The sequence below is a fragment of the Ovis aries genome, chromosome 1, assembly GCF_016772045.2.
Source record: "Ovis aries strain OAR_USU_Benz2616 breed Rambouillet chromosome 1, ARS-UI_Ramb_v3.0, whole genome shotgun sequence".
Classification (NCBI taxonomy): Eukaryota; Metazoa; Chordata; class Mammalia; order Artiodactyla; family Bovidae; genus Ovis; species Ovis aries.
The window spans coordinates 92,664,053-92,687,270 of NC_056054.1; the positions used below are offsets into that span (position 1 = coordinate 92,664,053).

Here is a 23,218-nt window from a genome sequence, read left to right on the forward strand (position 1 = left end):
TTCATTCAACAATATTTCCTGAGCACGTATTTCTACCATGTACCAAATACTGTCCTAGGTGCTAGGGACCCAGCAGTGAGTAAGATCAACGAGGTCTGTACTCCATGGAGTTTACAGTCTTATATAAATAAACATAACATCTTATATTCTCTACATGCCCTGCAGGTAAGCAGGATAGGATGATAGAGGGTGATGGCTGGGTGTAGTGAAGGGCCACTAAAGAGAGGATGCTTAGTGGAAATGGTCTTCCATCTCTGAAGAAATGATCTTCAAGTTGAGATCTGAAAGATGAGAAGGAATGGGGGAGACAGCATTTCAGGCAGAAGAAACAGTAAGTGCAAAGGTCCTGGGGGGTCGAAACAAGTCAAAGATGCCGAGCATGTAGGAAAGAGACCTAAGAAATGAACTGGAGAGAGAGAAGAATGTAGTGGGCAGCTACGTGTGCAGGGGTGTAGTGACAACTACGGTTTCACCCCTTAGGCAATGGGAGAGGAGCGGAAGGCTTTAAGCTGGAGGGAGACATGAGATATTTTTACAAATGAGTGAGTGAACTATTAATGTCTACCGTAGAATTTTATTGTAGGTGTGGATAGCTCCCCCCGCCAAAAAAAAAGTTCCAAAATGACACCTGTATCTCTCCTATCTAGATTATCTTTTCAGCTCCTCAACCCCCCTTTCCCAGCGTGCCTTTTCCTAGCGTGGACCCCCTTCTCCGTCTCCCTGCAACACCCACTCTCAGCTTGAACTACCGCAGCAAAGGTCGGTGAAGACACCACAGCCCCCAAATCCCTGATCATGCAGAGGAGCTGGAGGACAAGGTGGTGGAAAGGGCATGGAGTGATTTTCCTGCTGCTGCAAATTGTGAAATTAAGGACTGGGATGTTATCTTTTCTCTTTCTTACCCACTCTACTTAAAATATCCTTTTTCTTCAGAAGTACCAGAAATAGCTTCCAAACCTCAATTGGGGTTGAGGCCTAGAGATGAACACTTACTCAAACACTAAAAAAAAGTTAGATTTTGAAGCAAAGGCCTTGTTCACCCTGAATCATGGTTGAACTGAGCACAGGAGGGGGAGGACAGCAGGTCCTCCAGGTAGGAGGAGGTGGGCATTCCGGGATCTGGTTCCATCACTCACGGAACAGGATCTGATCGATCTGGTCCACAAACCCTTCAACTGGGTGTTTGACCAAATCTGACTGGTCACCAGACTGGAAACTACAGAGCTTTGTCCTGGCCCAAGTTGCCAAGTATCTTTAGGCCTCGCTGATCCTTCTCCACAGATGAGGAACCAATAGGAATGCTAACTAAGGTCCCCTGAAGCTCTGATCGCTGTGAGTCTATGGGCACTAATATTTCCAATCTGCACCCATACTGAGCATCTAAGGAATGCTTTCCTTTCTGTACAAACACTGGGATTCATTTATTTCATTGTTTAAACTCTAAACTTGCAGGCACCACACCAGCCACTGTGCTAGGTACTAGGGACACAAGAATGAGACGTAAGCACAACATCCAAGAGCAAAGAAGCTAGAGGTGAGGAAAGCAAATACATGAACAGCATTTAAAGCACAATGTACTAAGTATGGTAGATAATTCTGACATGATGTGGGAAACAGCAGAGGGAAGAATTCACTTTATCCGGCCAGGTCATAGAGGAAGTAACATCTGAGCAGGGTTCTTAAGGATGAATAGGACTGCATCAGGGAAGAAGGGAAGGAAAGCTATCACAGAGCCCCAGAAGTCCCACATGGCTTAGGAGGGGGTGTTGGGGAGGGTGAGAAGAATATGTGGTGTTCTTATACAGCAATAGAAGGAACTTATGAGCATGCAGAACTCACTGCTGTGGCCTACCTGCTGACTATACCTTCCAATGTGACACAAAAGCCTCTACTTAAATCTAGCGAACAATCAGGGAAGCAACAGTGACTCTGAAAACATTCTATATATTCCACTATATGCCAGGGTGGCCTCCAGTCTAGCTGATTTGAAGGGGAGGGATGGTTGATCTAAATCAAACATTCCACAACTCCTAGGCAGAACTGCCTTCTTGGGGGATGGGCTGTAGATTGACCGCAATAGTCCCCTTTGCATTCCAGGGCCCCCTGCCAACCACATCTAGATGTCTGATCGCTCTCTTTGAGACCCTGTCTTGCATCTCCTTTGGTCTTCTCTTGTTCAGTGTAGGTATAGGTAGTTTGCTACTGGAGACCACAGTTTCCTGCCCAGAATACTGAAATCCTAAGTGATTGTCATAGATATTATTGTCATTGTTTTTAGTCTCATGCTAGTGAAGGTTGGGGCTCTAAAATTAAATCTGATTTAAATATTACCAATTTCTAATGCAATGATATTAGGAACAAACAGCCCCAAATGCATATCTATTTTTAAAACCTTGTCTTTTCTCATGCAGTAATCACTTAATCAGAGAGCTTTTTCACTTTTATAAATGCATGGAAATAAATCCCAGCTCATCTCAGGACCATATTCTATTCCTCCTTCAGGGCATGAAGGAATACTACCGTAATCTGGTATTCCTTCTAGACCAGGATAATGCTGGGTCTCAGACTTTAAAGCACTGTTTCTCAAAGTGAGGTCTACCATAATACTAGCAATATCTCAGAATTTCTTAGAAATGTATATGCTACCATAGGCCTAGCCATGCTTAGTGAAACCCAGCAAATCTGAGTTTTAATCCCTACTGCTGATACTGATGCATACCTATGTTTCAGAAGCACTGTTTTGGAGGGTTCCGCTCTGGACCCCCTCCGAATGCAATCTCCCCCTGGAGTGAGGGAGTCAGGGCTGAGAGAGAGTGACAACTCAAGAGTCAGAATACTTCTGCAGGCTGCCTGCTTGACCATAACTTTCCATATCACAATTGACATTATGTCTAGATCATGCCTCAGAACCCCAGATCAATCAGCCTTGAGTCAGCTGGAGCTAAAGTTCTTCTGAAGACCCCCTGAAGTTGAGCATGTTTGTATGGCCCTCTTGGTTGACACTTGTCTCAGCCTCCCTTTCACTCTCATAAGGTCTCAATGATATTTTGGTTAGTTTTGAAATACAAACTATATTTTGTAAAGCTTCCAAGGTGACCCCGAGGAAAGGTCAGGGCTGAGAATCATGGCTGCATAGGATGAATGGAAAACTTGACACTGGCTTTGATGAGCTAGCAATGAAGAAAAATGATCAAGAAATGAACATATCTCAGAAAATATAAAGTGCAGGTATGGTCACACCATAGGCAACAAGAATGCGTGAGCATATAGCTCGCAGACTCTTGAGGGGAAGTTGTCCCTGCCTCCCCTTCCCACACTCCATCCCCAGAATTATCTAGGTATAATTGACATTTGTGAATTTTGAAAGTTTTTTTCTTTTTTTAACTCCTGCACACCACTTAAAATGTTCTTTGGTGTTGGAGCTATGATTAGCTTATTATCAAGCCCAAGGACTATTTGCTGACATTTTTAAAAACAAAAATTGGGAGATGCTTGACCAAAAAGACTTCTTAGACCACTCATCCCTCACAGGTACTGGGACCCAATGGCTAGTCCTAAGACCAGCTTACTTCACATCAAAATGCTAGAGTAGATGGCGTGAGCTTCAGCCCCCTCCCTCCTGAATTCCACCTGCTGGAGTTCTGTGAGCTGGGAAAACTCGCTAGGGAGGTTGGGCAGCAAGAACATGTTGCTGAGGGCATAATAATAACTGTTGGTGCTGTCGCTGTGGTTTTCATTGCTGTAACTGTTCCCCTTAATTCTTCCCTCTCTCTGTTAGTTCTCAGTCTGAGCCTATACACAAAGAAAATCTGAAATCTTTTACATTGAAAGTCTCTTTTTCTAATTTTTAGCCTAATCAGACATTTTTTAGTATGGAATATGACTGTGAGGTTTGCTGACTGGGAGCTCTTTCTTTGGGGAAAAAAAATCAGTTTTGGCCGTTTCGAGATGATTTGACATGTTTTAACTATTTAGTGGTTTTGGCACAACCGATAGGAAAATAGTGCATCTGGCAACAGGACTTAGGAAGATATTCAGGTTCAGCAAAACCGCTATTCTGTTTTTTGACTGAAAGTTTCAATGCTGACAATTCTGAAGTGTCTTAACACATTTCTCTCAAAGAGAAATGGTCCTATGGCTCTTTCAGAGATTCTCAGATGAATTACAAACTCTTCCTAGCAGTTCCCCGGAGAGGCAGCTCAAGGAAGAAATCATCCTGGTGCTGACCTTGAGGTTCAGAATCAATCAGCATTTGGTACAAATGTGTGTAGCCTTCTGGGTGTGTGGTGGGACACAGTTGTCATGGTGCTTGCCCGACTGGATCTATGAGTTGTGGACTCACAAACTATGCAATGTCAGTGCATTGAGAGGTTTTCATAACATGCGTAATCACAACGACACGAATGTGGCAGAAGGTAAGATATCTAACACAGCAGCCTTCCATAACAGAGCTGAAGCCAATACATTTTTGCAAGAATGTGCTACTAAATAACAGTCCTTGTAGTGTAGCCCATCAGCTTAGTAATACTAATGATATATCTATGATCTACATTTGAGTGCCAAAAACAATCCAAGAGTTTTTCATACTTTTCTGCAACCCTAAGAAAATATCTCCTCAGTTCCAACTGGCTGATTCTTAAACCACAAGAAAAAGATCCATTTCAGTTCTATGCTGGGCTTTTCCTGGCTATTGTTTGCGTACTTGGGACTAAGAGCAGACAGAAGTACTGGGGAAAAGGGCAAACTCTAGGGTTGGTTGGAATCAAGGTTTGCATCCAATAATATCAGTGCCTACCAAGGCCTCCAGCCTACTGTAGATCGAGATGACCACCTGGGATGGAATACGTGAATGAAAACAAAACGCTGTCAATGAGAGCCAACTGGGATCCAAGCTCTTTATTCCATTTGCTTTATCAGATTAACTATCCTCAGCTCTTCTTGAGCAGGCCTTTTCCTCTCAGTGTGTGGTACGTTTTCCAAGCAACAGGTCAAGCAATGTTACAATACATAAGTCTATAATGCAGTTCAGATGTAACTTCAGAAATTAAGACCAGCTTAACATCCACAGCCCTGAAAAAGACCTGGGAAAAATCCTGACTAAACAGACACACAGTGTTCTAGGGCTTTAAAAAAGGCAGGCAATTCATCCTTCCATGAAAGAGGGATAACACACAAGCTGTGGGACTTGAATGTAAAAATCCCTGTAGAAGGCCACCCTTACTCATTAAAGAGTCCATGAGATGTTGCTGTTGTTTAGTTGCTAAGTCATGTCTGACTCTTTTGTGACCCCATGGACTGTAGCCTGCCAGGCTCCTCTGTTCATGGGATTTCCCAGGCAAGAATACTGGAGTGGGTTGCTATTTCTTTCTCTAGAGGATCTTTCCAACCCAGAAATTGAACCTGCATCTCCAGCATCTCCTGCATTGGCAGGAGGATTCTTTGCCATTGAGCCATCTGGCTATTTCTATTGAGCAGCTGGACTTCAATTTCACTGCAAAAACTGTTGCACCCCAAACACCCTGCTTCCAAGAAAACATGGATCACAGGCAGCCAACACATTCTGGGGATACCGAGTCCCAAGGGCACATCAGATACCATCCCACTCCATACCCCCTCTAGGGAGCGAGTGACAGCTCTCTCGCTCTTCTGTGCTGACATTTCCTGGCTTGTCTGCTGACTTCACACTCAGAAAATCTGACTCAAGGCATGAAAGAGATAACGCAGCCCAGCTTTGCCCAGGCATGCCGCACATGCGAATCCTAGGTAACCCGAGGCTAAGATAAGAGCTGGAAATGAAAAATTTATTTGCATGTATGTGTTTGCCAGGAGGCTTTGGGCTATTTTAGCTACTTCCTGTGTATGTCTTTAACAATCCCAGCCCCAACTGGGCACTTATTATACAGATCATATATGCCTGATGGGGACTGTCAGAATGTCAATGGGCTGGTTAACTGCTGTTTAGTCGCTCAGCTGTGTTCAACTCTTTGCGACCCCATGGGCTGTAGCCTGTAAGGCTCCTCGGTCCTTGAAATTCTCCAGGCAAGAATACTGGAGTGGGTTGCCATTTCTTTCTCCGAGGGATTTTCCCGACCCCCAGATCAAACCCGTGTCTCCTGCACTGGTAGGATTCTTTACCATTAAGCCACCAGGGAATTCCTGGCTAACTGTAATAAGGGGCTGACAGGCATTAAAGCTCCCTTTAAGGAGTTTCATCAAGCTCCTTCTTTTCGTCAGGAGGAACGATCAGGGGAGATGAAAACCTGCTGTCTCCCTAAAGTCACTTGATTCTCATACAATTATATTTCACAACATTCTCAGTCTTCTAGTGTTTCTTCTTTTAGGCCTTATTTGACCATGACATCATGAATAAAAGCAAAACCCCCCACTCAGGAAATTTACTCCAGAGCGAACAAAGGACCCACAGTGCACATCGTCTCCAGGGCCCAGAGCACTGTGGGTAATTAGGAATTCCAGAGATGAAGGCGGACAGTTTTCCCTGTTCTATCACTGCACACACACACACACACACACACACACACACACACACACAGAGGAAGAGAGAAACCAGGCACTCAGTCACTCAAGAGGCAAGTGTAGATGTTTAAGTTTCAAAGAAATAGAAACTATTTATTTTAGAATCTCATTGTTATTTTACAGAATTATAAGCTGTTAGAGCTGTAAAGAGAGTGACTCTGCATGTCCCTTGATGGCCGAATTAACATGGCCCTGAGGCCTGGGCCCGGTTATATTTTAGCCTCACCGCTTATCAGCTGTATGACCTTTAGCAAGTGACTTAACCTCTCTTTGCCTCAGTGTCTCCTCTCAAAGGTCAGAATTGAGTTGTTGAGAGGCTTAAAAGAAATAAGCATTTAGCCCAGGGCCTGGCACCTAGCTGGTGCTGCATAAATGCCAGCCCTTCTTATTAATACCATTAAAGAGATTCAGCTCTAATCTGGCAGTGGGTTCCTGGCAGGCTGAGTGCAGAATAGAAAGTGGTGCCCCCCGTCCGTCCTGTGCCCTTGTCTGGCTGTCTCCGGCAGGAAGAAATCCTGTTTATATGCCAGTCGTTGTTTATACCCCAGTCTTTTTGGAATGACTGGCTAGGCACATGCTCAGTGGCCCTGTCTGAGTGCAGCGCACTGCAGCTGCAGGATGACTGTCTGCAATCATTTGCTGACAAAGATGCTGAGTAACGAACTAAGATGTTTGTTTTCGAAATAATCCATCTTCTTCAGCCTTATCAAGTCAGAGGAAGGAAGCTGCTCCAGCTATGACTAAAACTTGCCAGGCCCTGTGGAGTTCATAGCGTCTTGGCCGATGGTGATTGCTGCCTTACAGGAGTAGATCACAAGAAGAATATCAACACAAAGGTATCTTCATGGTCAAACGTGTGCTCACGTATCCAGGGACTGGGAACAGATTTTGGCATCTGCTGGATCATTAACTTCTTGAGATCTTAGGTGTTTTTCTCTCCATGGGGCTGTCTCAGAGTAGGCCCTTGTGTGTGTGTGTTAGTCGCTCAGTCGTGTCTGACTGTGACCCCGTGGACTGTAGCCTGCCACGCGCCTCTGTCCATGAGATTTTCCAGTCAAGAATACCTGGCTGAGTAGCCATTCCCTTCTCCAGGGGATATTCCCGACCCAGGGACGAACCCCACTTCTCCTGCATTGCAGGCAGATTCTTTACCATCTGAGCCACCAGAGAAGCCCCAGGCCCTTAAAGAATATTTATGCAACAGAACTGAAAATTCTTCCCACAGCTGCACCAGACTAGTCAAAGTAAATCCTTTTTTAAAGTATTTGATTGATTAATAACAAGAGGTCCCAATTTATATTCCTGGATTACTGGGTGAGCACCCCCTGTCATGTTGACAATGCGGTGTTTTATTTAGGAAGGAGAATGCCCCGTGGCTGGGCCGACAGGTGCACTGCTAAGGAGCCAACTGTCCTAGCTCTGAGCAAAGCCTCATTCCGCCTTCATTACCAACACTAAAAGACACACAGGTGTTGGGCAAAACAAACTCCTTATTTCTGCTTGCTTATTTTTCTTGTCCAGAATTTCTTTGGAGAAAGCTATGCTCCAGTCCAGCCATTGGTTCCCTTGTGCAATCTGCTGGGATGGCAATCACCTCATCGTTTAGTTACAACCCATGAAAAGATGAAAGAAAGAAAAGAGCAGAGCACACACGTACAGAATGAGGGTGGAGGCCGCACGATGATAATGAAAACCATTTGTTAGGGTTTCACTCCTTTCTTTGTGAATCAGCTGAGTTCCTGGCACCACGCCTCTGTCTGTGAAAGGGAGCTGCACCTCCAAGGCCTTCCAGGGACTCATGCCTCCATGTCCAGTCTAGAGTGTCACCCTTTGTCCCCAGGCCCCAGCTCCCTCTGGGCCACAGCCATCAAGCCTGGCTCTGGTCCTCACCGTCTATCCTGGGGCCCTTACCCATCCAGTGTGGCTGTGCGTGGCCGTGGTGACCTCTAAGGCCTGAGCCAGATATGGTCCACTTTGCGTACAAAGGGCTCTCCTCCTTACCTGCAGTATCCACCCATCTGTGTCCAGGATTGCAGCCTGAACTTTCTTTTTAATTATTTCTACTTTTCTTTCTCTCCACAGACCTGACCTCCATATTCCCAAAATAAATATTGAAACATTTTTAAGGATAAAAACCAAAAATAAATAAAAATAAAAATTAAAAAAGCTTTCAATAAGCAAAACTTCCCAAAATTTACAGCCAGTAGAACAGTATATGTACTTCCCTGGTGGCTCAGTGGTAAAGAATCCACCTGCCAGTGAAGGAGACAGGAGCTCCATCCCTGGGCCAGGAAGAGCCCCTGAGGAAGGAAACAGCAACCCACCCCAGTACTCTTGCCTGGGAAATCCTATGGACAGAGGAGACTGGCGGGCTACAGTCCATGGGGTACAAAGAGTCAGACATGACTTATCAACTAAACAGCAACAGGACAGCAGTCTGCTTAAGCATCTTTGCTTTGCTTACATTGTCCCCAAGACAGGAAGCGTCTTGAAATACATACATTATAGTTACAGGCTGAACCCAGCACCAAATGCTCTGTGCATTTGTGCTCATGAAGGCCTAGTACCTAGGTGTCCCATGGCTCTCTGCCCACCTTTCAAATAGCTCACAGCATGTATACAAGTCAGGTCTCTTATTCAGACCCACAGAGCACAGCAGCATCATTTCCAACCATGACCTCCACCACCATCGCCACCAGGATCTTCTCCATCTCCATGACCACCACCGTCCAGTCATCACTACCATCATTCCCTCAATGCTTCCTCACCAGCGCCAGCCTGTCATTCACCCATCACCACCACCAGCGCCACCACTGCCACCATTTTACCGTCACCATCACCACCATCACTAAAGGATTAAATAACTTTCTGGAGTCAGGCAGGGAAGTCTGACCAATGCTTCTCAAGGCTTCCTCTTGCTGAGCCAGAAGAGGGCCAAGCTGGGGGTCATTTAGTCCCTTGCAAGTAGTTAAGTGAGCTATTTGTGTTCCATATAACTCCCAGCTGAGTGGTGAACGGAGCTGGGTCTGGAAATCTATGTTCCTGCTTCCCATCTACGTATTCCATTAGACTATTTCCCAGCACCCATTCTGGAAGTTGTTTGTTTTTTTCCTCTCCTGAGTTTTGTTATTGTTCTTAACTTTGTATTTCTAATAATGTTGATAACATTAGTTTAGACCTTGATAACATTCTCTCAAAACAGGAGTACCTACAACTATCAAGGACGTTGTAAATAAACACATGTACACTTCCAAAGGTAAAGAAGGAATTATGTGCCTTGTCTTCCAGAATGAGGCCGGTTCTTCCGTTTGCCTGTGCAATGTTTGAGGATCAGTGCACTACTGTTAGGAGAAGGAAATGGCAGCCCACTCCAGGATTCTCGCCTGGACAATCTCAGGGAGGGAGGTGCCTGGTGGGCTGTCATCTACCAGGTCGCACAGAGTCGGACACAACTGAAGCGACTTAGCAGCAGCAGCAGCTCTACTGTTGCCGAGCATCTTTGAGCTTTTCTATTTGTTGACAGTCTGAAGGTGAGTGGGCTTTGTGCTTAGGCCCCTGCAGGAGGGAAAGCTCTCCCTGATCCCTCCCCTCAGCCTCCAGGAGGTACCCCTCAGGCTAGTGTGACTCTATGCAGTGACTGGCTCCCACCTGAAAGATGGGGGGAGTTCCCTAGGAGTTAAAGACCAGCCTGAGGTGGCTCTCTCATGGCCCCGCTGCACCAGCAGAAGGGCCACCAGTGTCCCAGAAGATCGCTGGCTCCCTGGCACTCTTCCTCCTCCAGACATTTGTTTAGACTCCCGAAGTTTGAGTGTAGGCTTATGGGGAAAAGGGTGTCTGGTAGGATAGAACCCCAAAACCCCTAGGCATCTCCCTTAGGCTGCCTGAGAGGCACCACAAAGGATGGAATTACCAATATTTTGGGTGTAAGATTAAATGTAATGTAATATGATGCATTAAAATATAAAGTACTTCAGACTTCCCTGATGATCCAGTGACTAAGACTCTACACTCCCAATTCAGGAGGCCTGGGTTCGATCCCTGTTCAGGGAACTAGATCCACCATGCCACAACTAAGAGTTTTCATGCTGCAACTGAGTATACTGCGTGCCACAGCTGCTGCTGCTAAGTCGCTTCAGTCATGTCCGACTCTGTGTGACCCCATAGACGGCAGCCCACCAGGCTCCCCTGTCCCTGGGATTCTCCAGGCAAGAACACTGGAGTGGGTTGCCATTTCCTTCTCCAATGCTTGAAAGTGAAAAGTGAAAGGGAAGTTGCTCAGTCATCCCCGACTCTTAGTGACCCCATGGACTGGAGCCTACCAGGCTCCTCCATCCATGGGATTTTCCAGGCAAGAGTACTGGAGTGGGGTGCCATTGCCTTCTCTGGCATGCCACAGCTAAGACCCAGCAAAACCATATATGTATATATGTGTACTTTGCTAGCATAAACCTTGGGCTAAAAGTGAATACAACTACTACCACTAATAATAAGCAACATTTATTGTGCATTATGTGCCAGACAGTCTACCAACGGCTTTCTAGAGATTACCTTTTAAAGTACTTATTAACAATCTTCTGAGATCAATATTATCCCCAGTTTACAGATAAGGAAACTTCCACTTGAAGTGGGGAAGTGCAAGTGCTTGGTGGGTGGTAGGAAGGACAAGAGCACAGGGCTCCCACTCAGTGGTCACTGCTCATCACCCTTCTCCAGATGCTCACAAACCTGATGGTTCAGAGGAGCAACAGCTTTGTCCTCTGGGCTTTGTACTGAGAGTTGGTTTCTGTTTCTGTGATATGGATAATGTATAGGTGGGATCCTGCATATTCTGTTCTTGAATTTACCTATCACTTTTAAAAACTGAATGGGGATCTCCTGATTTATGGAATGCCTTGACTTTGCCACTTCTCTGTCATGAGACTCTCCTTATTTACTACTTTGAGGGAGTCCATAGACACTGAAATACCCTCCTCACTTAAATCCTCTAACCACCAAGAAACAGAGTCTGAATGGACCCATTTTTCTGACAGTAATGTAGGCATAGATGACAGATGTTTAGTATGCCCAGCTGCTACTCACTGAGCAATTCATAGACAAGGGAATGTGGCTATTCCGTGTGCTGTCCTATTTTGTGGATAAGACTTCCTCTTAATTGTGAAACTGTGAAAAAAGCCGAAAAAACCACAACAAGACAGAAACTACTCACTCTGGGCTGGGATGTGATTCTCTGTTGGTTGGCTTTTTGGGTGTGAAGACCAAGCCAGAGCCTGATGGAGCCAAGTGGAGTCTGTTAATATTTCCATTCATGGACATGCAATAGAAAACTATCTCATACATTTACAGGAAAACATCACATATAATATCTTTGTTGTGCTTAATCAGAACCAGAGTAAAATTCCAGTCACCAAGAATAGAAACTTACCCTAATGATTTCATTTTTATTCCAAAATATACAGTGTTTTCTCTGCCTGTTCTGTTTGTCACTTTCTAAAACAAGAAATTACCAAGCTATGACTTTGGTTTGAGGGATGGGCGAAAGCAGTAAACACTGAACAGAAAGTCAGAGAGATCGAATGTCAAGGGTCCTTGGTGGATGAGCATCCAGAAGGGGATACAGTTTGTGGATCGTTGACTTTATTTCCCAGAACCGTGTAAATTACTCAATCAGGGTTCAATTGTCCAGGCTTCACGCTCCCAGCAGTGAGTACTTCATGTATATAATAGAGGGGAAGCAAAGGCACAGAAGAGGGTGAGTCACCATCAGTGATTTTTTTTTTTTTTTTAAAGAAGACTTGGTTGTTTTCATTGTTAGCCTATTAAATGGTCTTTTCCAAGAAGAATGAGAATCTCGTGCTATGAGAAACAGACAGGACACCTAGACAAAAGGGAAGCACTTCCTTCTGATTTGCCACATTGAGTTGTACTGAACTGAGTAAATGGCTTGCCATTAGGAGTCAGGCTGCTACGCTGCAGCAGATTAACGCTTTTCATTCTAAGTTCTGGAGTGAAAATCTGGCAATTTCTTTGGTCCACCAGTCTACAGCCTTCAGAAACTCCCATTGAAGGAGACGGGCTTGCTGTCTTCGAACTTCTCGAAATAGTGTGGGCAGAAAGAGTGCAAATCACAAGAGGCTTTTCACCGGTGAGCAATAGCTGTCACCTACAGGCTGACAGTGACATTTTGGCAGATACACCAGAAGCACACACACTGGCCATGAATTATGTGGCTTGGCCCCATCCCCACTGGGCGCCATGGGGCATCTGAGTAATGCTGGCATTGACGATGGCTCTGGCTCTGGTGCTCAATCTGCTGCTTCCAATTAGGGGCCAGCCTGGGGCCGGGGCCAGGTCAGGGACAGAGGGAGAAACGCCTCTCTCGTTTCCCATCAGCTTGGAGCTTGAAGAGTGTTTGTGGCACGAATGAATGAGTTCTGAACAGATGGAATCAGACCAGCCCAACACCTGCAGGCACTGGGACAAACTCAGTGAGCTGGGGTTCGCCCTGCCCTTAGGAAATCTGATGTCATCATAGAGGGAAACTGAAGACATGGAATGAGAACGATGGAACTATAGTAAGAAGCACTTGAGAGAGGAGGAGAGTGGGAGGAAGTGCAAAAGCAGAAGAAGAGAGCAGAGAGAGAGAGAGAGAGGGCAGGAAAATGACCCGGGTCGGGAGTGGGGGGCAGCGGCCAAAGTGGAAAGAGGTGAAGGTGGACCCAGAGGGCAAAGGAGCAGTAGCAAGGAGAGGGCAACCGGAGGGAGAAGAGATGAGAGGAAGACACACAGACTGAGAGAAGACTTTGAAGATGGCCCTGGCCTCAGCTCCCGTGAGGGCAAAGAAGCACTCGCACAAATCGTAAACAGACATGCTCTTCATTCTGTGCTGACGAGATGTGGTTCCTGGATTTCCCTGGAGAAACAGTCCAAGCAAGGTAATCAGAGCCACTTATAATTAGCACCTCCTGCCCTCAAGAACCCAAATTTCGCTGAATTGGCTTCTGGTGACCGTACAAGATAATCTTGATGAAGTTTCAATTAGCAGTCTATGAGAATACAATTTCTGCTGGAAAAATTCCAAATCTGAGCCCAAACTGAATGATAGCATTTCCTTGGCAGCATGACACAATGATTTCAGTTCACAGGTTAGGGTAAGGCATATCCCAGGGTACACCATGCCCTGAACACAAAATTTCCTCATCACAGAGCTGCTGTGCTGGGTGTGCCAGACTGACCCCTCAAAATAACTGTGATCGTGACCTCACCGTTATCAGATGCAGAGAAAATGCCTTGGAAGAGAAACTGCAAGTGGAAAGAACAAAAGGACAACAGCAGGGGAATCGGGGCTTCCCCTTGATGGGAGATCCAGCTGGAGTCAGTTAGAGTGTAAACTTTGTTTAATCAAATCCTCATTAATAAACCCCCTGACCAAATCCAAACACAGACAAATGATGATGCACTCGGAATTCACACTGAGCTTGCATCAGTGCTTCACCAGGTGCCATGCATAAATCTGGGATGCAGGCTTCTGGGGCTGGAGCTGCAGAGAGGTTGTCTTGGGGGTGTGCTCCCACCACTAGACTTGGGCCACTGCCATCTTCTGGTCACTGCAGCCCAGCCAGTCAGTGAAGGAGCTGAGGGCAACCACAGGCTCTGCCCTAGATCCACCATGCTTCTGTTCCCAGTGTGGCAAATGATAAAGGCAAACCAGGAAGGCAGGACACCTGGAAACCACCCATAATAAAATGACTGGATGAATTAGGAGGTGTCACAAATCTAGGAACACTTTCACAAGGAGGGGAGAAGAGCTGTTCTCCATTGTTCCAGGAGACACAACTGGGGGGAATGCACCGAACTGGAAGAGGGATCCTCCCTCAACACGAGGTTGCCAATGATACTGAGCAAAGGGGAACTACTGCCTGCTGCGGTAGAATCCCCTATCATGAGCCATATTCAATTCAGGCTGAATAAAGATAATAGCCTCTCGGGTCTTCCCCGGTGGTCCATGGCTGAGAGTCCGCCTTCCAATACAAAGGACACAGGTTTGATCCCTGGTCTGGGAACTAAGATCCCATACGTTTCAGAGCAACTTTGGAGCCCAAGTACCACAGTGAGAGAAGCCTGCATCCCACAGCAAAGACCCCACGTCCTGCAACTAAGACCTGATGCAGCCAAAGAGAAAATAAAATGAAAAACATTTAAAATATAACAGTCTCTCATTCTGGGGCTTCCTTGGTAGCTCAGATGGTAAAGAATCTATTTGCAATTCATGAGACCTAGGTTCAGTCCCCGGGCTGGAAGATTCCCTGGAGAAGTTTCTCATTCTAACAGTATTAATCGTGTGTAAATTATCAACAATTAGAACAAATAAAAGGAGGGAGAGAGAGAGAAAAGGAAGGAGAGTAGGAAGGAGGTCATGAAAGAAGTAAAGGAGAGTAACGACGTAAATAGTGAGGGTGATTCTTCTTGTAGTCCTACAAAGCTAGCGCAGGAGGTGGAGACGCAATTCTTCATCAGCGTCCCTTTCCATCAACCTCCCCTTCTGTGAGCCTGTGTGGATTTAGTATGTTTTAAACAATATGGCCCCTTTGAAGCCATACGACAACATCCGGTGCTCCACCCAAGAAAGAGCAGTCTGTTCCCACATTGAAGGAAAATCCAGCTGGTTAAGCTTATTGAGAGGCATTGTTATTCTTCAGCACAGGGCCTTCCTAAGGGGCTTTTGAAGGTAAACTTGGCTTCGCTTCACTGCTGTCTTGTACATTGACTTTAGAACACAGACTTGCTGAAGGGCTGATAAGATGGTCTTAAACAGAAGGTGGATGACGTGGAGGTAGCTGTAGGTGTCCTGTTGAGCTCATGGTAGCCATTTCTTTGCACGTTCACAAGACCCCTTGCTATGCTGACTAGAATTACTCATCTGTCTTAGTTGAGGCTAACAAAGCATGACCTGGGGACTGAATTTGCATTTCCTGCTTTGGCAGGCAGATTCTTTACCACTGAGCCTCCAGGGAAGCCCTTTATTCTTTACACTTTTGGGGTGGGTTTCCCTGGTGGCTCAGTGGTAAAGAATCCGCTGGCAACGCAGGAGATGCAGTTTCAAGACGCCAGTTTGGTCTCTGAGTCAGAAAGATCCCTGGAGAAAGGAATGGCAACCCGCTCCAGTATTCTTGCTTGGGAAATCCCATGGACAGAGGAGCTACAGCCCGTGGGGCTGCAAGAGTCGGCCATGACTTAGCGACTAAACCACCACCGTTTTCGAAATAGTTTTCAGAGAGCCATGAAGAATTTTTTATAGTCAGAACAATGTAATTTAAAACAATTTGACAGTTGTGTACGTAAAACTGTGGAAATATCCACTGAGTTCACCTATTAGTCCCACTTTTGAGACTTTATCCCACAAAAATAATTCTGAGGAAAAATCTATTCTTATGACTTTTCCCCCTAAATTATTTATAACTGCACAATCAAAAGCCAAGTGTCCTCAGTAATGGGATAGGTCATTAGTTACTTGATGGAAATCTTTTTCTAGAACGTCTGTGAGTCTTTAAATATGAAAACTGTAGAGACAGTAAGACCCTGGAGGAACGCTCATACTGTGGTGTGGGATGAGGCGTGGGGTGAGGTGGTGGCGGAAACAAGTTAGGAAGACTATGTATGAAATCTTTGCAGCCAAGGGAACTCACATGTGCCCAGGGGCCAGGCCAGGAAGTAACTATCTAAAATAAAAACAGTTGTATTCAGTGTTAGAACTTAGGGTGATCTCTTTCCCTTCTCGCCCATTTCCCAAATGAATCGTAATATCTCTGTAATGCCTTTATAATAAAAATAAGGCCCATAAACCTTTCCATAAGTCCTTTCTGGAAACTTGTCAGGTTTCAGGTGATACCAGCTTTTGTTTCTCTGTAGTGTCCCCTCAAGGAGCCCAGCCTGGGCTTCTGCACTCTGCGGTGGGGCAGCTAATGTCACTAAGCCAGCAGGTTCACTCCAGGCTTTGGGTGGCTGCAGGTGGGGGACAGGCTTAGTCTGTGAGCAGCCTCTCTTTACTCAAGTCATAGTTTCATTGCTTTGAACAGAGAATGAGAAGCTGATGAATGCTTCCAGGGCCTATGGACACGCTTTCTATACTTGGAAGATGTAATGAGACTGGGATTCTCCTTCATCTATTGTTGACTTAGGTAATTCTGTTCCCCCAAAGCTCACATAAGGTTTGGATATAATGGCAGCTCCTGATTATCTGTTCTATGGAAGGAAAATATTGGAAACAAACCACCAAGCTATTTGTAGCATGAGCACGTATCTTTTGGTTGTGTTCACCCCAGGCTTGGGGAAGGGTGTGGGGAGAAAGGGGGTAGGAGGAGTGGGAGGAGGAGGAGGAGGAGGAGGAGGAGGAGGAGGAGGAGGAGGAGGGAACCACTGACATTTGAACATGCCCAACCCTCTCCAGGAGTAATGCTAGGGGCTTGCTAGTGTGTGCTTCACTTCCACGTCCCAGACAGACAAGGGAATGGAGACTCGGAAGTTAGGTAACTTGTCCCAGACCACACGGGCTAGAAAAAAGGAATTATTTAGTTCTAAAGCACAGTAGGCCTTGATTTCCATGCTCTGTGCACAGACAAACAGATAATCCACAAAATGAAAAAAAAAAAAAAGTCTAGAACTGACTTTAATCACCAGGGGTTCTCTTATAGTAAATGGCTCTCAAGCAAGAGTGATTTTGTCCCCCAGCCCCACCCCAGAGGATATTAGGCAACATCTGGAGACATTCTTGGTGTCATAATGGGGTGGGGAGTGGCTACTTGCATCTCAAAGGTAAAGGCCATTAATGCTGCTAAATATCCTACGGTGTGTAGGTCCACCTACCACAATCAAGAATCATCTGGGCCAAAATGTTAATAGTGTTGAGACCGAGAAACCCTGCCATATCATAACAGAACCCAAAGTAACTTAACCCCCCTACAATCACTTCCTTGTTCACTTTTGAAATGAAGTTTCTCTGCTTCTGAACACTTCTCAAATATATAAAGTGTCTGAGATGCTGTCTGCTTACTGATCATATGATTAGGAACCACTCAGCATACATAAATCAAATAAACGTGCATAAAATTTAGATGACAATGCCAAGTTCAAATCTGAAATTTATTAAGGGAATATACAGTGAAATTGCTAGCAAGAAATTAACAGCTCCCCAAGTGTTACCAATTGTGGCTAACCTAATCTGTATTAAATTCTATAATGAACGGCTAAACGTTCTCTTGAGTCTTGGGATTCCTATATGGAAAATCAGAGACTTGGCTGTTCTCCGATAACAAGGTCAAATCACTAAGTTTTAACACTTAAGCTGTATCTATGAGCAGAGAAAATTGCTTCGGTTTGCTTGCCCATTTGGAGGGGCAGCACACATTAATTTTGTTACTTCAATAGCATTAAAATAGCCCTTGGATAACTAGAGCTAATGAATTATTTAATGCTTTTGTGGTTCACCATAATTTTGCAAGCATAGAATTGTACCAATATTTGAGAAAAACTCTTAGAAACTCTGCAAAACTAAAAAGGACTCAGGGATCATCTAGTTTCATCTTGAATTCTCAACTAGTTTTCTCTGGATGACCTACTAGATGTCCAATTCCATGCTCAGTATCAGAGAGAATACTAGACAAGCATAAAGCACAAGCTTAGCACCAAGTAATAAATAGTATAGGGGAGGAGATGAGACCAGTACACAGGAAATATTTAGTGAATAACAGGTTCTAAATTGTGTCGTGCAGACTGTTAGCAATGACAGGGTTCACATGAAATTGTTGATATTTGCTCACATGTTTACCGCTCCTGTTACACTGATAGTTACTAAGAGCACAGGGACCTTGACATTTTCTTCTTGTGTCTATCTTGATGTCTAGACAGAGCCTGGTCCATAGAAGCCAACAAATTAATATCCATTTAATAAATGAATGAATGATCTCAATAGGAAGTGGACTTTGAAATCACAGAAGTGTCTAAATCAGTGTTTCCTACCCCTTGGGGTGTCAAAAGAAATTTGGTAAAACAAGGGTTCCATGGTCAGATGCATTTGGGAATTGTTGGGTTAGAAACAGTTTTCTTCAATCAGAGCTTTCTATATGCCAGTATGCACTGGGAATCTCTAGAAGGATTCACTTTTTTGAGTTCAAACGTATTTGATCATGGAAATTTTTTTTTTTTTAACTGAAGATTTGGTAACATAAATTTGAATCAATACACTTAGAAATTTGAGAATAAATTATCCAAAGAAAATGGTTTCTTGAATTGATCAATGCTTCAAAAAAAGTATAATGGAGCCATAAAATTATGATTTGGGGAATCTTGAGAGAGAGGAGAAAAGAAGTCCTGTCCTTCTAAACCATGCTGTGTGAAGGGAAGACCAGGATAATTTTTATGCTGCCCTTGAGAAACTCTTCTAAGTGGCCTCTCTGCATCTCTGGTTTACAGAGTCCAGTTTTGGCCTGCTATAACAGCTTAAGCCTTGGATGGACATGCTTTAAAAATTTGGATGACTCTTTTCTTAATATTCCCAGTGGGCTTGTACTTTTATTTTTTCAAATGTCTTTTGCCCTGAACTGCTCAATGGGGCTTGATAAATTCTCAGCAGACTGCTGGCCCCAGAGCCCTAGAAAATCTGGGACAGCTGCTGCTTGTTTTCCTGTAAATCTGCACTTGCTTTGATTTTGGTGGGTTTCCTTACATAGTTTCCAATTATAAGGATCACTTATGGGCACCAGTCTACAAAAAGGTAAAAGCAAAAATACCTATTAAGTTTCTTCACCTTATTAAAAGCTTCTTTTATCTAACTTTAATATAGCTTTCAAATGTAGAATTGTTTTTTCTTTTCTAATTAACTTTTGAAACAAGTCTTCCAGATCCCAAAGGGATTTTTTATTAAAAGACAGAGCAGTTTCAAAATAATTGATGGTGAACTGGGGAGTTGAGTAACATTCTATTGCCATTGGGAGAAAACACAAGCAGACAAGTGACATTCTGTGAATTATTTCTATTGAAACATTTGAGCCTGAGGATACAGTTGAAGGCAGTGCTAAATCCATTTCTGCAAGTTGCTTTGTGTTTAAGACAAATTTGTAAAATGATTCCTAGTACACTGTGTCATGTGCTAGCCCAACATAGAGCCTGGAATTTTGTACTTGGACTTTCTAAAGAAGCGAGTTGTCGGGAATGGGCCTCGTTATAGCTCATCCTCATCTATACCAGGGCCTGGGGGCACGGGTCCTGAGGATGACACTGCAGAAAGACACCAAGCCACGTGTGGTTTCCAGGTGGTGCAATGGTACTTCACTACATCTGCCTGCCGATGCAGGAGGTGCAGGAGACTCGGGTTCAGTCCCTGGGTTGGGAAGATCCCCTCGTGGAGGAATGGCAGCCCACTCCAATATTCTTGCCTGATGAATCCCACAGACAGAGGAGCCTGGCAGTCTACAGTCCATGGGGCTGCAGAACTGGATATGACTTAGTGACTCAGCATACTGCCAACACATGGACGCGGCACCTAAGTTGAGGAACAAAGCTGTCAGGTCCTATAGAAGTGCAGCAGAATGTGACAGGAGCAAAGATCCTGGTGTGTCCACCTCACCGAGGTTTGTCTGCATGGTGCTGTGGAGGACGTACGGTACACCCTTCCCCCCAAGACAAACCCTTGACCCTGGTGGCTCACGGCCAGTCAGCCCTCTGGTCACACTTGCTTCTGCTGCTTCCATCCGAGCTTGGCTCGGGAGGCTGGCTCTGCTGTGACTGCACCTCTGTTTTCTGCAGCACACAAAGCTGCATTTGTGCTACTCCTTCTCCCCAGAGTGGCTGCCTAAGTTCTAATAAAATACTGGGACCATCTCTCAGAAACATGAACAAACCGTCTGGGTACAGTGCTCCTTATAGATGATATGCACTGGATTTGAGTCACATAATTTGTGGCTAGCAGTTAGCAACTGTTCAATTTAAGTCAACACCCATGTGATGAGCACCTGTTCCGTGCAGGTGCACCATGCTAGGAATTGTAGGAATTACAAAGAGGAACAGGACTGGTCTAGTTGGAGTAATAAGTACACAAAGAGCTAATCTGAAACGCAGAATGAAAGCACATTGTTAATGCACTCATTTAGCAAATATACGCTGAGTACCTACGACCTGCCAAGGCACAAATCAAGATATAGGGAATCAGTAGTGGACAGGGTGCAAATTTCCCTGCATTAAGGGATCTTAAATTTAAGGAATATGGACAGAAAATAAAAGACAAATAGAGACTTCCTTCTGAAGGAGATCAACCCTGGGATTTCTTTGGAAGGAATGATGCTAAAGCTGAAGCTCCAGTACTTTGGACACCTCATGCGAAGAGTTGACTCATTGGAAAAGACTCTGATGCTGGGAGAGATTGGGGGCAGGAGGGAAAGGGGATGACCCAGGATGAGATGGCTGGATGGCATCACGGACTCTATGGACGTGAGTCTGAGTGAACTCCGGGAGATGGTGATGGACAGGGAGGCCTGGCGTGTTGCGATTCATGGGGTCGCAAAGAGTCGGACACGACTGAGCGACTGAACTGAACTGGCGGTCCAGTGTTTAAGAATCCACCTTCCAATGCAGGGGACATGGCTTAGATCCCTGGTTGGTAACTAAGATCCCACATGTTGTGGGGCAGCTAAGCCTGCAAACCCCAACTACAGAAGCTCATGCACCGTGACAAAGAGCCCATGCGCCACAGTGAGACCCAGGGCAGCCAAATTAAAACATTTTAATTAAAAAGTAAAAGACGTTTAAAGAAAGAAAAAGAAAGGACAAATAACCAACAAAGTGTCAATTGACAGTAACTGCTGGAAAAAACAAAGATGATAAGGATTTGGGAGTTACAAATTGGGGAAGTGCTACTTTGTAACAGGAAAGTCCCACGAGGTGATGTTTACAGAGATCTGATGAAGAGTGGCAGAGAGCTATGCAGAAATGTGGGAGAAACAGTCTAGGCAGAGAGGATGGCCAGTGTGAAGGTCCTGAGGCAGGAACGTGTTTGGCTGAAAACAGTAAACATTCCCCTGCAGCTGGGGCAAACAGATCCCTGGGGAGAGCAGCAGAAGATGAGATGTCAGAGGCAATGGAGACAGCCCTTGCAGGACATTCTGAACCATAGTGAGGGCTCCCCGGGCTTTATTTTTAAGGACAGAGGGGGCCATTACAAAGCTTTGAACAGGAAAGTGACCTGATGTGATATATTCTGAAAGGAGCACTCTGACTGAACCTGCACAAAGCGGACCAAGAGTAGAAGCAGGAAGATCAGTGAGGCAGCTCCTGTGATAATCTGACAAGAGGTGGTGATGATCAAGACTCACATGGCAGTGGGAGGGCACGGTGAGAGGCGGTGTTGAAAGAACAGGGTGAACAGGATTCCTGCGTGGACTCTGATGTGGGAGGAGTGAGGAAGAGGAGAATCAAGGATGATTCCAGGGTCTTAGCATCCAGCAGGAGGGAGCTGTAATTCACTGAGATGGAGAACACCAGGGAAGGAGCAGGTTTCAAGGGCAGAATCAAGAGTTTAGGTACGGACGTGGTAAATTGCGATCCCTATCAGATGAGAGTTCGAGTAGGCAGTTGATACCAAAATTTGGAGTTAAGGGGCGAGGTCAAGAACTGTAAATATAAATTTTGGAAATATTGGGATTTGAAAATGTCTAAGATAAGGAGTTAGCTCTGGAGAGCTAACTCACTATTATTCTGTAGATGAAAGTAAGTCTTCCTGCCCTGAGACTCCAGAGAAGACAATGGCACCCCACTCTAGTACTCTTGCCTAGCAAATCTCAAGGACGGGGGAGCCTGGTGAGCTGCCGTCTATGGGGTTGCACAGAGTCGGACACAACTGAAGCGACTTAGCAGCAGCAGCAGCCCTGAGACTCCCTTGTCCCCTTTCTGTGCCTTCCCTCATCAGTCTCTGGAAGCTTCTTGAAATCAGAGACTGTCTTATTTAGCTTCCTAGTCCATATACTGCCCAGCATGTGCCTGGCATGTCAGAGGCTGCAGACCCTTGTTAAGTTGAGCTGAGCAAACCGTTTATCAAATACCTGCTATACACCCAGGGCTGTGCTGTGTGATATTATCAGTAGTGTAGGACACCAGTAGGGAGTATCATTACACATCAACCAGGAAAGAAACCAAGAGGCCATCTGTAAGACTGAAAGGAGATGCACAAACAGTCGGAAAGTGGTCAGGAACCTAGAGTCTGGTTTGGTCTTTGTTACTCTCTGACATTGGCTGAGTCATCACACATCAAATATCGCATTTGTAAAATGATCTGGACTGATTACCTCTAAGAGTCCTTCCAGTCCTAAATTTCTGCCCCACCAAATTATGTAGTGTTTATAGTAGTAACTAGGAAGAGATCTAAGACCTGATGGTTGTTTAGTTGCTAAGTTGTGTCCGACTCTTTGGACTAATTGACAGGTCCCTCTGTCCATGGGATTTCCCAGGCAAGAATATTGAAGTGGGTTATCATTTCCTTCTCCAGAGGATCTTCCTGACTCAGGGATCTCCTTCACTGGCAGATCAGTCTTTACCACTGAGCCATCGGGGAGCCCTCCAAGACATGATGAAGGTTAGGAAATTCAAATTGGGCTCTAGATGTTTTTTTTACACTCATATACCTCAGGTAAGTTCAAAAAAG

General features: G+C 45.1%; 1 protein-coding gene and 1 long non-coding RNA gene across 3 annotated transcripts in view; one reads left to right on the forward strand and one right to left on the reverse strand.

Moving 5' to 3' along the window:
- LOC114113172 (uncharacterized) overlaps window positions 1-23,218 on the forward strand; it is a 262,429-nt gene that overhangs the window by 202,968 nt on the left and 36,243 nt on the right. The gene's annotated exons all lie outside the window — the stretch shown is intronic.
- NGF (nerve growth factor) overlaps window positions 1-23,218 on the reverse strand; it is a 56,220-nt gene that overhangs the window by 10,429 nt on the left and 22,573 nt on the right. The gene's annotated exons all lie outside the window — the stretch shown is intronic.